This window comes from Trichosurus vulpecula, chromosome 4 (genome assembly GCF_011100635.1).
Source record: "Trichosurus vulpecula isolate mTriVul1 chromosome 4, mTriVul1.pri, whole genome shotgun sequence".
In the NCBI taxonomy this organism is placed as follows: Eukaryota; Metazoa; Chordata; class Mammalia; order Diprotodontia; family Phalangeridae; genus Trichosurus; species Trichosurus vulpecula.
The window spans coordinates 390,811,618-390,826,297 of record NC_050576.1 but is presented as its reverse complement, the minus strand read 5'-3'; the positions used below and the strand labels follow the sequence as shown (position 1 = coordinate 390,826,297).

General features: G+C 39.0%; 1 protein-coding gene across 2 annotated transcripts in view; it reads right to left on the bottom strand.

The window, feature by feature from the left end:
- Positions 1-14,680, bottom strand: part of MCF2L (MCF.2 cell line derived transforming sequence like) — a 382,905-nt gene that overhangs the window by 221,950 nt on the left and 146,275 nt on the right. The window lies entirely within an intron of this gene.

Sequence of the window (14,680 nt, the reverse complement as noted above, 5' to 3'; positions counted from 1 at the left end):
TGCTGGGGCCAGGAGAACAGAAGCAAATTATTAATAGAAGAGGAAGGGCTGTTTGGGAAAAAAAAAGTACCTCTCTCTTTGCTGATTTGTTTTTAAATCTAGGAGGTTTCCTTCCTAAAGGAGGATTTGTTCTCAAGTGAGACTGTAGGTCTTTATAGACATGCTCTGACAGTGGAAAGCAAATACATTTCTCAAATATAGTTTTTTTTCCTAATGAAATCTCAGGAAGTTTCAAGTTCAAACAAACTCCAACCAGAAGGAAGGGAGGGGAAATGGATGCTGGCTTTCTTGAAGCAAACCGGGAAATTCTACACTGTCTGTTACCCCCTGTCTGTTTTAGAGTAGAGGAGAAAGGAAACTGATAACACTGCTTTGTTTGGCAAGGAACACTTTCCACTCAGATGTGCTGAACTATGTCCCGGGTTTGCAGAGAGTTCTGCCAATACTCCGACTGTGTCCCCAGGCATGTTGGTGTTTAAGAGAGCACTGAATGCTAATGATGCACAACGTTTCCCTGCTCCCACACAAGTCTATAAATGAATTAAAAAGCAATCCTCAAAAAATTGCATTTACTTACTACTCTGTTTTTTCTTCTAATAAAAAAAGGACATGCATTTCATTTAAATGAGATGGGCTGATTTACAATATTAAATTTGATTCTCAACAAACAAAAACCATCTTAATTTTCCTTTGGAATTAAGCACAAAATGAAGAACCTACTCTATGAAACTTATTTTAAAGTTTGCAAAACAACACACACACACACACACACACACTACCTTGTCTGATCATTGCAATAATCCTATGAGGTAGGTGTTATCATTAACCCCATTCTAAAGATGAAGAAAATGAGCCTGGGAGAAAAAAAAAAGTGACTTACCCAGGGTCACAGAGCTAAATAAATATCTGAGGTGGGATTTGAACTCAGGTCTTCCTGACTCCAAGTACAGCATTCTATACACCTCAATGCCCCCAAACTGATCTCTTCTCAATTCATAACTAGACTCATAGATGGAAGCAAAATCAGTCTTTTTATTCCATAGAAGCCAAGAATTATGCTGTCTATACCTCACTCCCTTCAGAAGTTTCCCCATATACCTGATGCTTTCTAGTATATCTGTACTGTATCAATGGAAAGACACAGAGCTCCTTGAGAACAGTGTCTGATTTTTTGCCTTTCTTTGAATCCCTAGCATTTAGCATAGGGTGTTGTTGCTGTTGTTGGTGGTGGTAGTGGTTGTTGCGCTGTTTCAGTCATGTCAACTCTCCAAGACCCCATTTGGTGTTTTTTTTGGCAAAGATGCTGGAGTGGTTTGCCATCTATTTCCTTCTCCAGCTCATCTGACAAATGAGGAAACTGAGGCAAAGAGGGTTAAGTAACTTGCCCAGGGTCACACAGCTAATAAGTGTCTGAGGCCAGATTTGAATTCAGGTCTTCCTGACTCGAAGGCTAGCACTCTATCCACTGTGCCACCTAGCTGGCACATAGTAGGTGCTTAATAATATTGGGTGACTGAAACACCATAGATTTACCTTGAAGGTTTTAGCTTCTAAATGCTGAATAGTTTGTATAAGTATCAAAAACCTATAAGTCACCCAGAAAAAGTTTGTAGGATTGTGCATGAGGGAGAAGCAGGGAATTAACATATACGTTATATATGTAACAAACACCTCATTAAGCCCATCCTTCACATACAGCACTTTGGCTGACTGTTATCTAACTTGACAACTGGATCCTTTTGGGTAACTATTTCATATGAACAGCACTGAAGAAACTCCATCAAAACTCCAACAAATTAAATCTTTTAAAAGTCTTTAAAGAAAAAAAATCAGTTATTGAAATAATTTAAAGGTCCAGTTCTGTATTCTATCATGTTTTTTTCCTTTATCAAAAAACAAATGAAAATCATTACTTCAATTAAAGCTCCCAACCACACCTTCCCCAAAAGACTGTTTGAAACTTTCATATTGGTTTCTAAGCTGCAGATAAATAAATCAATCATAACAACTTTGGTGTAAGCCATACATAATCAGGAGGAAACAGATGGTGAGTGTGATGTAGTCCTTTCAGAACCTAAGCCATCTTCAAATTATCCGGAAAATAAACTCCTCTAACACTGTTTATCTTGTAAAGCCTCATTTGGAAATGCAGCTATGAAAATATATATTAAAATGTACCACACGCGAAATTAGTCATCAAGCAGTTAAGTTAGTGTCTCCTGTGACATTAATATTTCTAGGTCACCAATTGGGAGCTCCCCTGAGACAGGCACCTGACTTCCCTCCCAAGCCCAAGTAACTGAACACACCAGGATGGGAAATGCCATTCTCTAAAGTAGAAGAATCACATCTCGACCCCCAAGAATCCCCCTCCCTCCATGTATGCACAGGTACACCTGTTATCACCCACCCAAGCTCATTCTACAATTAAAATACTGAGTAGATATTGCAATAAATGGACCGAATAGTTCAGATTAATGAAGGTATAACGACTCAAGTTTTTAAGATGCTTGTTGAGATGGTTCTTTCTGCTTTCTTTTCTCATTACTTTTCTTGCTCCTCTGTTAAGACAACACAGTTGTAACTAGGAATTGCTACTCTTGAGGCAAATACTAGAGATTATATCAAGGAAGCAACAGGAGATTTCTCACAACTGAGGTAGGGGAGGGGAGATGGAGAATCTGGTACATTGTTAGCAGAAAGCCAAGACTACTGCATGGGGTAAGAAGTGGAAGGTAGAGTGTGGTAGCATAGAAGGGAGTTTTCTCTCTGATAGCTTTTCTATTCTAACTAATTCTCAATAATTAGGCATTAGATTTTGTTAGAGGCAGCCAGGTTGCACAGCTGATGGAATGCTGGACCTGGAGACAGCAAGATGACCTCAGACAGTTATTAGCAGTGTGACCCTAGACAACTCATTTTGCCTCCATCTTCCTCAGTTTCTTCATTTGTAAAATGGAGATATTCATAATAGCACATACCTCTCAGGGTTGTTGTGAGGATAAAGTGAAATGATGCTTCTAATTTTTGCTGTTGTTCAATCATGTCTAACTCTTTGTGTCACCATCCAGAGTTTTCTTGGCAAAGATACTAGAATGGTTTGTCATTTATTTCTCTAGCTTATTTTAGAGATAAGGAAAAGGAGGCAATGAGGGTTAAGTGACTTTTCCAGGGTCACACAGCTAGTTGGTGTCTGAAGTCAGAGTTTATCTCAGGAAGATGAGTCTTCCTGATTTCAGTCCTAGCTCTCTCCCTACTTTGCCATCTGGATGCCCCCTCATAACAGCCCTGAGGCTATTAGTCTCATTTTAAAGATGAATAAACTGAACCCAAGAGAAGTAACTGGCTCAGGGTCACATAGCTGGTACATTTCTAAGGCTGGACTTGAACCCTAGGCATCTGCAAGAACAGAAAAGGCAGTCATTGGGTTGGGAAGTTTTTTTTTTTTAAGTGTAATTCTGGCAGGGGAAATGAAAAAAAAATGACCCAGTCTCTTCCAGTTTTATACTCTATGAAAAGAGAAAGAATAAAAAGAGACAACTGAGCTTGAAATGTTCATTCATTTTTCACCAATGAATGAACAAGCAATTCTAAGTACATGACAGTTTAAATTGTATGAGCATATATAAAGGCAAAGGAGCAAAAGGTTCACAGGTGTTGTGGATGTTCCTCAAGGTAGTCTAAGTGAGATACGGACTCAAAGAGGGCACAATGGCCTCAAAACAAAAGACAGAGTCAGTTATGAATAGAAAAATACTGAAAAGCACAGAAAACAAAAACATTTGACAGCTTAGGTCTTTGGGAGGAAGGGGAGATAGATTGGTTTGTCGGGAGAGTTCAGAAGGCAGAAGATGTTTTCTTCCTTGTTTGTTGTTCAGTCGCATCCAACTCTTCATGACTCCATTTGGGGTTTTCTTGGCAAAGATACTGGATTGGTTTGCCATTTCCTTCTCCAGCTCATTTTACAGATGAGGAAACTGAGGCAAGGAGGGTGAAATGACTTGCCCAGGGTCACCCAGTTAGTAAATGTCTGAGGCTGGATTTGAACTCACAAAGTTGAATCTTCCCAACTTTAGGCCCAGCCCTCTATCTATTGTTTCACCTACCTGGCCATGTTTTCATCCTACCTCTCCTTATTTTGCATTTTTTTTATAAGCTAGGGAGACTTCTATGGCTTTAGCTTATTTTTCTATAAACTGGGAAGCATGTGACTATATGTAGTGTGATTTATTAAAAATTCATGAATCACAAACCTCACCAATCAGTGCTGCAAATGATTAACTTGGAAAGCAGGTGTTCATCGCCTCACACTAGGACTACTGCAAGAGTCTCTGGTTGGCCTCCCTGCCTCTTCAGTCCAGCCCCCACTTCCTAAGTGCAGATCTGACCATAACTTCCTGAATCCAATCAAGTCCAGTGATCTCTCTCGCTGCAGGATCAAATTAAAAATCCCCTATCTTTAACACGGGGACAGCTAGGTGGTGCAGTGGATAGAGTGCCTGGACTGGAGTCAGGAAAACTTCTTTAAGTTCAAATCTGGCCTCAGACACTGTGTGACCCTGAATAAGTCACTTAACCCTGTTTGCCTCAGTTTTCTCACCTGTAAAATGAACTGGAGAAAGAAATAGCAAACCACTCCAGTATCTCTGCCAAGAAAACCCAAAATGGAGTCATAAAGAGTCAGATAAGATTAAAAATGACACAAACAACCACAACTGTATGTGGCTGTTTACACGCTGTATATCATATTTGTCTGCACCGTTAGAATGTGAGGGAGGGCAGGATCTGTGTTTTTGGTTTTGTATACCCAGTGCTTAGCACAGTGTCTGGCATAGAACAGGAGCTTAGTAAAATTGACAATGATGATGTCATCTTGTAAAGGTTGGCTATCCTTTCAAAGGATCTTCCCTGAATTGCATATATGAAGGCACTTCCCTATTAATATCGGGCCCATTTGCTATATTCATTTAACAATTCACAATAAATGGGATAGTTTTAAATAGCAAAAATCTTCCTTAAATGTGACAAAATACCTCTACCAGCTCATCAGGAAATCATTGCATGTGACCCTTCAGTTGGGATATAGTGTAACCTAAAATTGAGTACTTTTAGTATCTTTGAGGGAACAACAAAAAGGGTGCTGGGATGTCAGAGGCAGCCATCAGCTGCGGAGAGTGGGGTTATCAAAATGATATGTGTCTGCTTCATTACCATTCCCATTCACCAAGAGTCTTCCATCCCGCTGCTGCCTCTGGGGAAATGCATAGGCAATACAGAAGTATCAAGAACCTTAAAATGGTAATTCTTCTCTCTTCTCCTACCCTATATATGGGGGCCATCTCCAGTCATCCTGATCTATGACTTACTACTAGACCCAAATGGCTCCAGAGGAGGAAGTGATCTTGGTGACCTTGCATAGCCCTCCCTCACTTAAATTCAATTCACTTGCAAGTCATGGGATGACCTTCCTGATGTCATGGTCCTCTTCGAGAACAAAGGACAAACAACAACTCTATGCATCCAGAATCTAGTATCCAACTACAATGTGGACTGGGTCATATTAAGAGATCAAAATAATTTTCAGTCTAAGAATGCTTGCCCAAAGAACAAAATATTTTTCAGAGGATAGCAGCATTGAAACCAACACACACACACACACACACACACACACACACACACCATGTACTAAGGATGAAATCAGGTTCATTCCCCTAAACAAAGTGCTTTGCACATGAAAAGTAGCCAATAAAAGTTTGCTAATGTATGGATTTTAAGGCACATCAAGACTCCTGGATGGAACCAAACTCTAAGAGCTCCCTAAATGAAGGTGGCCCAACATTCTAGAAAGAGCATTTGATTTGAGGTCAGAGAACCTTGGTTTAAAGCCTGGCTCTGGTACCTCCTACCTGCGAGAAACCTCAGGTCACACAGCATGTCTGGGTTTTAGAATCCTTATCCATCAGACTTAATGTTCCTGAAGGTTCAGGATCCCATGATTCCTAGAGCATGACACCCTTATCTGTTCAGTTTCACACAATGCTTGCTTGTCTTATCTAGAAAAATCTTTTAGTTACAGCTATTATGCCCAATTTTTTTTAATGTAGAAGCATTTAGTCTAAAAATCTTTTGGAAGCAGTATAAAGGGAAAAGGAAAAACAATCATGTGAATTTCTGTTCTTAACAAGTAATGTTTTGATGCTAATCAAGGAAAGGAAAATTTCTTAGGTATCAAAAATCAGAAAGACTGGGTAGTTGAGCCAGATAGTAAATCATACCTATATTTCAGTTTATAGACTATGTGGCAATAATCCTACCTACCCTCTGAAATAGCTAGCAAAGCATTATTGGGGCCATTTTACAGATGAGGAAACTAAGGCTAAGAGGTCAAGCCATACAGCTAGCGAATGTCAGATTTATGGTTTGGACAGCCCTTCTGATTAAGTCCAACACTCTACGCCCTAGACCGGACTGCAGTCCTCACCCCCACTGTTACATATTCTATCCAAACTTTTATTTTCCCTTGGCTGAAAAACACATTCAAGCCTAGATGGTCTAAGGCCCAGATATCAAGCTCTAACATTATTGACCTAGGAAAGAATCATTCAAGAAAAATCATAGACTTCCATGAGCTGATAAAAAGTGAAGTGGGCAGAACCAGAAGAACATTTTACATAGTAATGCTAACATTGAGCAATGATCAACCATGAATGACTTAGCTCTTCTCAGCAATATAATGATCCAAGACAATTCCAAAGGACTCATGATGGAAAATGCTGTCCACATCCAGAGAAAGAACTATGGAGTCTGAAAGCAGATTTTCACTTTATTTTTTCCATAGTTTTTTTTTCTTTTGGTCTATTTCTTCTTTCACAACATAATTAATATGGAAATATGTTTTGCATAATTGCACACATATAACCTATACCAAATTGCTTATCATCTTGAGGGGGAAGGGACTGAACGGAGAAAATTCAGAACTCAAAATTTTGTGAATGTCAAAAATTGTCTTTGCACATAACTGGAAAAAAATAAAATAGTATTTTTTTAAAAAGAGAAGACTCATAGCCAGAAATTTCATGTTTTAAAGCACCAAATTTTGATACTCTGCAGAGTGGGCTCTTATTATCAGTTGTTTTTTGGGGGAGGAAAAAAATATCTTAAGAGGAATATCATAGATAAATCATGACTCAAGACATTAGATTCTTTTTTCCTTTGGTGACGCAATTGGGGTTAAGTGATTCGCCCAGTGTCACACAGCTAGTACATGTCAAGTGTCCAAGACGAGATTTGGACTCAGCTCCTCCTGACTCCAGGGCCCGTGCTTTGTCCACTGAGCCAACCAGCTGCCCCTGACACTAGACTTTTCTAAAATTTAACAGCTGCCATTCTCATGTAAGGCAGCATTGTGCAGATAGATTTCTAGACCTGGAATCAGGAAGGTCTCATTTCAAACCCTGCGCTAGACACTTATGGGCTGTGGGATCCTTTCTGAACTTCAGTATGCTCATCTGTAAGATGGAGTTAAGAATAACAACTTAACTCTGTGAGTATCAAATGTTAGAATGTACGTAAAGTACTTTACAAACGTTAAAGTACTAAATAAATCCTAGCTGTGTTGTTGGATTCAGATAAGAAGACCTGAGATCACCTCTCACTTCTGAGGTTTCCTAGCCTGGAGACCCTGGGCAAGTCACTGAAATTCTCTTTTCCTTCATCTGTAAAATAGCATCACAATACATGTTTTTGCTGTTGTTTAGCCATTTTTCAGTCATGTTTGAATCTTTATGACCCTTTTGGGGGTTTTCGTGGCAAAGATACTGGAGTATTTTGCCATTTTCTTCTCCAGTTCACTTTATAGACGAGGAAACTGAGGCAAACAGAGTTAAGTAACTTGCCCAGGATCACACAGCTAGTAAGTATCTGAGGTTGGATTTGAACTCAGGAAGAGAAGTCTTCTTGATTCTAGACCTGCTGCTTTACCCACTGTACCAACTAGCTGCCCAAGAATAGATGCAGCACCTACTTAGTAGGATGGTTTACAAAAATGAATTGAGATAATAGAGGGTCCCAAAAGTCTTATTTCAGTTTTAAGCTTTTAATACAGCGTGTCCCAAAAGTCTTAGTTCAATTTTCAGCTTTAAACCTCACTAAGACTTTTGGGATACCTTCTATAAGTAGAGAGCTTTGCAAGCCTGAGAGCAGCACATGTGTCAATCAGTATTATTATAATATTTCAAGGTTGACAGAGCAGTCTTCAAATATCTCCTATGTTGCTGGCAACTACGTATATTATCCATTTTACATAGGAGAAACTGAGGTTACATGATTTGCCCAGGGTCCCACAGCATCAGTAACAGGATCAAGAATCAGGGTTTTTTTCCAACTTCCATACCAATCCATTTGCAGCTACATGATGCTGCTTTGTTATAAGAGTGTGAAATACAAGTAGAACATATACCCTCTAAGAGAGCTGATTTGGGGGATTTATTAATAAGCTTCTTAAACCCAAACCTAAAGACGAAACTGTGTTGTAGGAAAAAAATGCTCAAATTGACATAATTTTCTCTCTGTCTCTCTCGTGGTACATTAGCCACAAGTACTCAGCATTTTAAATAATATTTTATAGATTGCATCTCAAGTTGTAAATCTTCCCACACTACTCTTCTGTCTGGCAATTTAGCAATGGATTCTGTGTTCCAACCATGTCTTGGTCAAACTCCAGGCTCAGTCATTAAGATTCTACCCAGTATCTCTGTGAGCATAAATGAATGATTCACTGGTGAGCGACACTATTAATAACAGCACTGCAGATAAGGTTACCGAACAAAAGTGTAAGTTGGGAGCTTTTCCATAAAGAATGAATAGAGTTGGTTTTTAAAAAAGAATTAGCAAAATATGAAATCTTCACTCATTTTCCAGATAAGACTAAGAGTCGGATATGAAATTATAGACTTCTTTTTTAGGACCTTAAAAATGAAAATTCTCATGCAACTTTTGCATCCTTTAAGAGATGAAATATGTGCATGGTGGACTATTGCTCTTTCCTCAATCTCACTTTTAAAACTTCATTCAAGTATAATACTGAACTTTTATTTTTATTAGATATGTTGTTCAGTCAATTTCAGTCTTATCTGACTCTTTGTGCCACCATTTTGGGTTTTCTTGACAAAGATGCTGGAGCGATTTGCAATTTCCTTCTCCAGCTCATTTTACAGATGAGGAAACTGAGACAAACAGGGTTAAGTGACTTGCCATGGGTCACACAGCTGGTACCTGAAGCCAGATTTGAACTAATGAAGATATGTTTTCCTGACTCCCTTTATCTACTGCACCACCTAGCTGCCCTATTATATATACATCTCTATATTTTATTTAATTTATATCCATACACACACACACATAACTTTTTTTTTGTTTTTATGAGCACTACCTGACATCCAAATAATGCCCATCCACAGTATATTCCCTGAAACAATTAAGTAAAACCAACTGAGAGTGAGGTGATTGCTATTAAAAGTCTATGCCATTTTCCATCTTTATAGTTTACCTGAGGCAGCTAGGTGGTAGCAGTGGATAGAGAACTAGGCCTGAAGTCAGGAAGACTTGAGTTCAAATACAGTCTCAGATACTTACTAGCTGTGTGATCCTGGGCAAGTCACTTAACCTCTGCCTCAGCTTCTCATCTGAAAAAATGGGAATAATAATGGCACCTACTTCTTTTTTAATTTATTTTTAGTTTTCAACATTCATTTCCACAAGATTTTGAGTTATAAATTTTCTCCCCATCTCTACCCTCCCCCCACCCCAAGATGGCATGTATTCTGATTGTCCCTTTCCCCAGTCAGCCCTCCCTTCTGTCACCCCACTCCCCCCATCCCCTTTCCCCTTACTTTCTTGTAGGGCAAGATAGATTTCTACAGCCCATTGCCTATGTATCTTATTTCCCAGTTGCATGTAAAAACAATTTTTTGAGCATTTGTTTTTAGAACTTTGAGTTCCAAATTCTCTCCCTTCCTCCCTCCCCACCCACCCTCCTTGAAAAGGCAAGGAATTCAATGTAGGTTATACATGTATCATTATGCAAAACACTTCCTTAATAGTCATGTTGTGAAAGACTAACTGTATTTCCCTCCATCCTATCCTGTCCCCCTTTATTCAATTTTCTCGTTTGACCCTGTCCCTTTTCAAAAGTGATTATCTCCTCCCCCATCTGCCCTCCCTTCTGTCATCTCCCCCTTATCCCTTTCCCTGCTACTTTCCTGTAGATACCCAATTGAGTGTGTATGTTATTCCCTCCTTAAGACAAATCTGATGAGAGAAAGATTCACTCATTCCCCCTCACCTGCCCCCTCTCTTCCCTTCCTGGCACCTACTTCTTAAGGCTGGTGTGAGAATAAAATGAGATATTTGTAAAGCACCCTATAATTGCTAATTGTTCTTCTTATTAAACAAAAAAAACCACATATGCTTTGACTTTCATTTCCTTTTCTACAGTAAAATAGCTTCTACAGTCTGAAACATGCCTATAACTAAAGAGCCTGATTTTCCTACAGGTTTGAGAAATAGTCTCCAAACCATATGTTTGCCACCCCCTCCCAAAAAAATAGGGCTAAGAAACAAAAAACAACTTTTCAAAGACAACCAGTCTGGATACAGAAAAACCACTGTACTTTGTTCTCTTTAAATAGTTTAGAAAGTAATAAAGGGCCCCTTTTACAAGCTTCAGCTTATTATTTGAATTTTTTAAAAAAAATTCTTCTCAAAAAGTTTGATCCTCCTTTAGTTCCTGCCTTTCAGAGTGGCTCTTCTGTGAAAGAAAACATTCTCCTTAATGTAACCCCTTTGCAAAACAAAATCCAACTACTTAAGCTTCCTGTTCCATCAGACTCTTCTATTTACCACTAGCTACCTAACAGAGGAACACAGATTTGGAGCTGAAAAGTACCTAAGAGGCCATCAAGTATAGGATCGATTATAGCATCATAGATTTAGGGAGAGAAGGACCCTTTTTCAAAGGATCATAGGATGAAAGATAAAGTGGCCTGGGAGGTCACTGAGTCAAACTCTCTCATTTTACATATATGGAAACTGAGGCCCAAGGAGAGTAAAGAGTTTAAATGTCAGAAGTAGGAGGTAAGCCTAGGTCCTCTGACTTGCCCTAAGGATAGCTAATGAAAATATAATTACATCCTCTTATCTCCCTATTCCATACCCTAATACAGTCTCTTTTTATTTGGCAGCAAAACTCTTTCCTCAATCTTCACTCTCTCCCTTCTCTTCAGAACTTCTCCACACTGTCCCCTGTTCTCTACACTCTACAGTTGATCCTTCCACATCTCCACTTTCCCCATCATGGTTTTGATATATTTGAGAATCAGAATAAGAAATTTGATGGGAATTTTGAGGTGAGTTTTCAAAAAGCTACAGATGACACAGAGCCTATGACCAAATATTTAACCCAAATTTTATAATAAGGTGTTACAAACACCCCATAAAAGAGGAAAAAAAATCAGACTTCTTCTCTGGTACAAAGGGAGGGCCAAAAAAAAAATTTACATGGATTTTTCCAGATCGTGTGGGTGCTACACTCCTAACCCCTGCATGTGGAAGGGATAACTGTATTCTCTCCCCTCTTCCCATTCTTTCCTTTCTCAGTAAATCTAATTTCCTGGAGGGCAGCGACATTTTCTTTTGTCATCATATTTCCAACTGCTATTATAGTAGCTTATACATAGTAAGTGGTTTAAAAATGTCTGATGGGTGGAACTGGACTGGATTTTGACATTTTCATTTGAATCAGAATTTCAATTCAAGAAATCAGGTATTCTTTTGTCTGTGGCATAAGGATGGCTTCCATATAATTATATTGAAAAGATGTAGACTATATAACAAACATCTCTTTTCTCCAGACACAAAATAGCTAACAATAGGCACACTCAGTTGACATGAATTATTAAAATTCAGGAATAGCATCCTTGATGTGGGTACAGATTTGATGCAAATCAACAGTGATACATGTTTGAGCAACGAGGATCACTTATGAAACATGGCTCAATCTGAACAGCTAGAAACAGACGCTGAATGTTTAAGCTAGACTAACTCTTCTACGAAGTGGATTAAAAAACATTTTCACTTAACAATACTTATATTTCTCAGACCTTTCCTGCTCACCAGTTCTGGTACTACAGGTTAAACACTGTGGAAACAAATGACAACAAACTGACTTTAAAAAATCTTTTGCACTGGAAGTCTCTTCTATCAAATAAACAATATTTGGTGCTTGAGAATATTTTTGTGTGGGCAAAAACATGATTTGGTCTAGAATACAAGATGTCCCAAAATGTCAGTGCATTTTAAATTATCAAAGCATAAAACTGCACTGAGGCTTTTGGGGCACTCTGCACATGGCTTCTTGTTTGTTCACAGGTCTTTGAAAGGTCCATTCCTGTGAGTATTCATTCGATATCACACATACACACATATGCATATATGTATACACACATGTATATATGGAGAGGGGAGGAGAAGGGAGGGGGAGGGAAGGGAGAGGGGAGGAGAAGGGAGGGGAAGGGGAGGGAGAGGGGAGGAGATTGATTGCTAATAGCAGAAGTATCTACAATTTCATCCGTGGGCTTGATAGCTGGTCTGCAGCAGTGGTTACTAAGAGACTATGTTTCCCACATACCTTTCTTCCCATGGGATCAGACCTATTTAAAGCAGCATGGACCACATCACATAGAGAATGAAGCAAGCTGCATCAATCAACCAAGAGTCAATTTACTATAATGATTACACACATGTATACAGTACTTTTAAGAGATGCAAAACATTTTTACATATATCATCTTAATCTAAAACATGGTACCTGTCTACAAGGAACTTCCCAAACTAGCTGAAAAGGCAAGCAAAATACAATAAATTGTGACCCTCCACCAAAAAAGAGAATTCATAAGGGGTGTGATGTAAATTATAAATGCTATGGGAGTTTTAAGAAAAGAGAGATTAAGCAGAGCTGGAGTAGTCAGAAAAAGTTTCATGGGAGAAGTAGAACTTAAGCTAAGCCGTGGAATATGAGTAGGATTTAGATGGGCAGAGGGATCCAAGAAAGGGGCATTTCAGATGAGGACAGTAGGACCAAAGCCATGGAGCCAAGAACAGACCCATTATTTTCCTTAGTCAGTTAGCAGACTGAATAGAGGGTGGACCAAAGAGCTCCTCCAAAAACCTCCATTAAAGAGGTCATCCAGGCTAGCTCTCTCTTCATTTCCCATCTGGCTGCACTTTTGGATGTCTCCATCATGTCCCCTCAAGCTTGGGTACCTTCCCACCTCCCCTTTTTCAGCATTCTTTTGTGTATTGTCTTCCCCCAACTGTAAGTTCCTTGAAGTAAAGGAATATCTCTCTCTTTTTAAAATTTATTTTTTATTATTTAATATTTTTAGTTTTGAACATTGATTTTCACAAGATTTTGAGTTATAAATTTTCTGCCCATTTCTACCCTCCCTCTCACCCCAAGATAGCATATATTCTGATTGTCCCTTTCCCTGGTCTGCCCTCCCTTCTGTCACCCCACTCCCCCCCTCCTTTATCCCCTCTCCCCTTACTTTCTTGTAGGGCAAAACCTCATTGCCTGTATATCTTATTTCCCAGTTGCACATAAAAACAGCTTTTTTTTTGAGCATTTGTTTTTAGAACTTTGAGTTCCAAATTCTTTCCCTTCTTCCCTCCCTACCCATCCTCCCTGAGAAGGCAAGCAATTCAACATAGGCCACACATGTATCGCTATGCAAAATACTTCCATAATAGTCATGTTGTGAAAGACGAACTGTATTTCCCTCCATCCTATCCTGTCCCCCTTTATTAAATTTTCTCCCTTGACCCTATCCCTTTTCAAAAGCATTTGCTTTTGACTACCTCCTCCCCCAATCTGCCCTTCCTTCTATCATCCCCCCTCTCATCACCTTCCCCACTACTTTCCTGTAGGGTAAGATACTCAATTGAATGTGCATGTTATTCCCTCCTTAAGCCAAATCTGATGGCAGCAAGATTCACTCATTCCCCCTCACCTGCCCCCTCCTTCCTACCTTTATAACTGCTTTTTCTCACTATTTGCATTTAAGATAATTTACCCCATTCTATCTCTCCCTTTCTCTTTCTTCCAATATATTCCTCTCTCACCCCTTAATTTTATTTTTTTAGATATCATCCCTTCATATTCAACTTACCCTGTGCCCTCTGTCTATATATATGTATGTATGTATGTAGATATGTATATTCCCTTCAACTACTTTAACACTGAGAAAGGTTTCATGAGTTACAAATATCATCTTTCCACATAGGAACGTAAGCAAAATGGTTCAACTCTAGTAAGTCCCTTATGATTTCTCTTTCCTGTTTACCTTTTCATGCTTCTCTTGATTCTTGTATTTGAAAGTCAAATTTTCTATTCAGCTCTGGTCTTTTCACTGAGAAAGCTTGAAAGTCCTCTATTTTATTGAAAATCCATATTTTGCCTTGGAGCATGATACTCAGTTTTGCTGGGTAGGTGATTTTTGGTTTTAATCCTAGCTCCTTTGGCCTCTGGAATATCATATTCCAAGTCCTTCAATCCCTTAATGTAGAAGCTGCTAGATCCTGTGTTATCCTGATTGTGTTTCCACAATACTCAAATTGTTTCTTT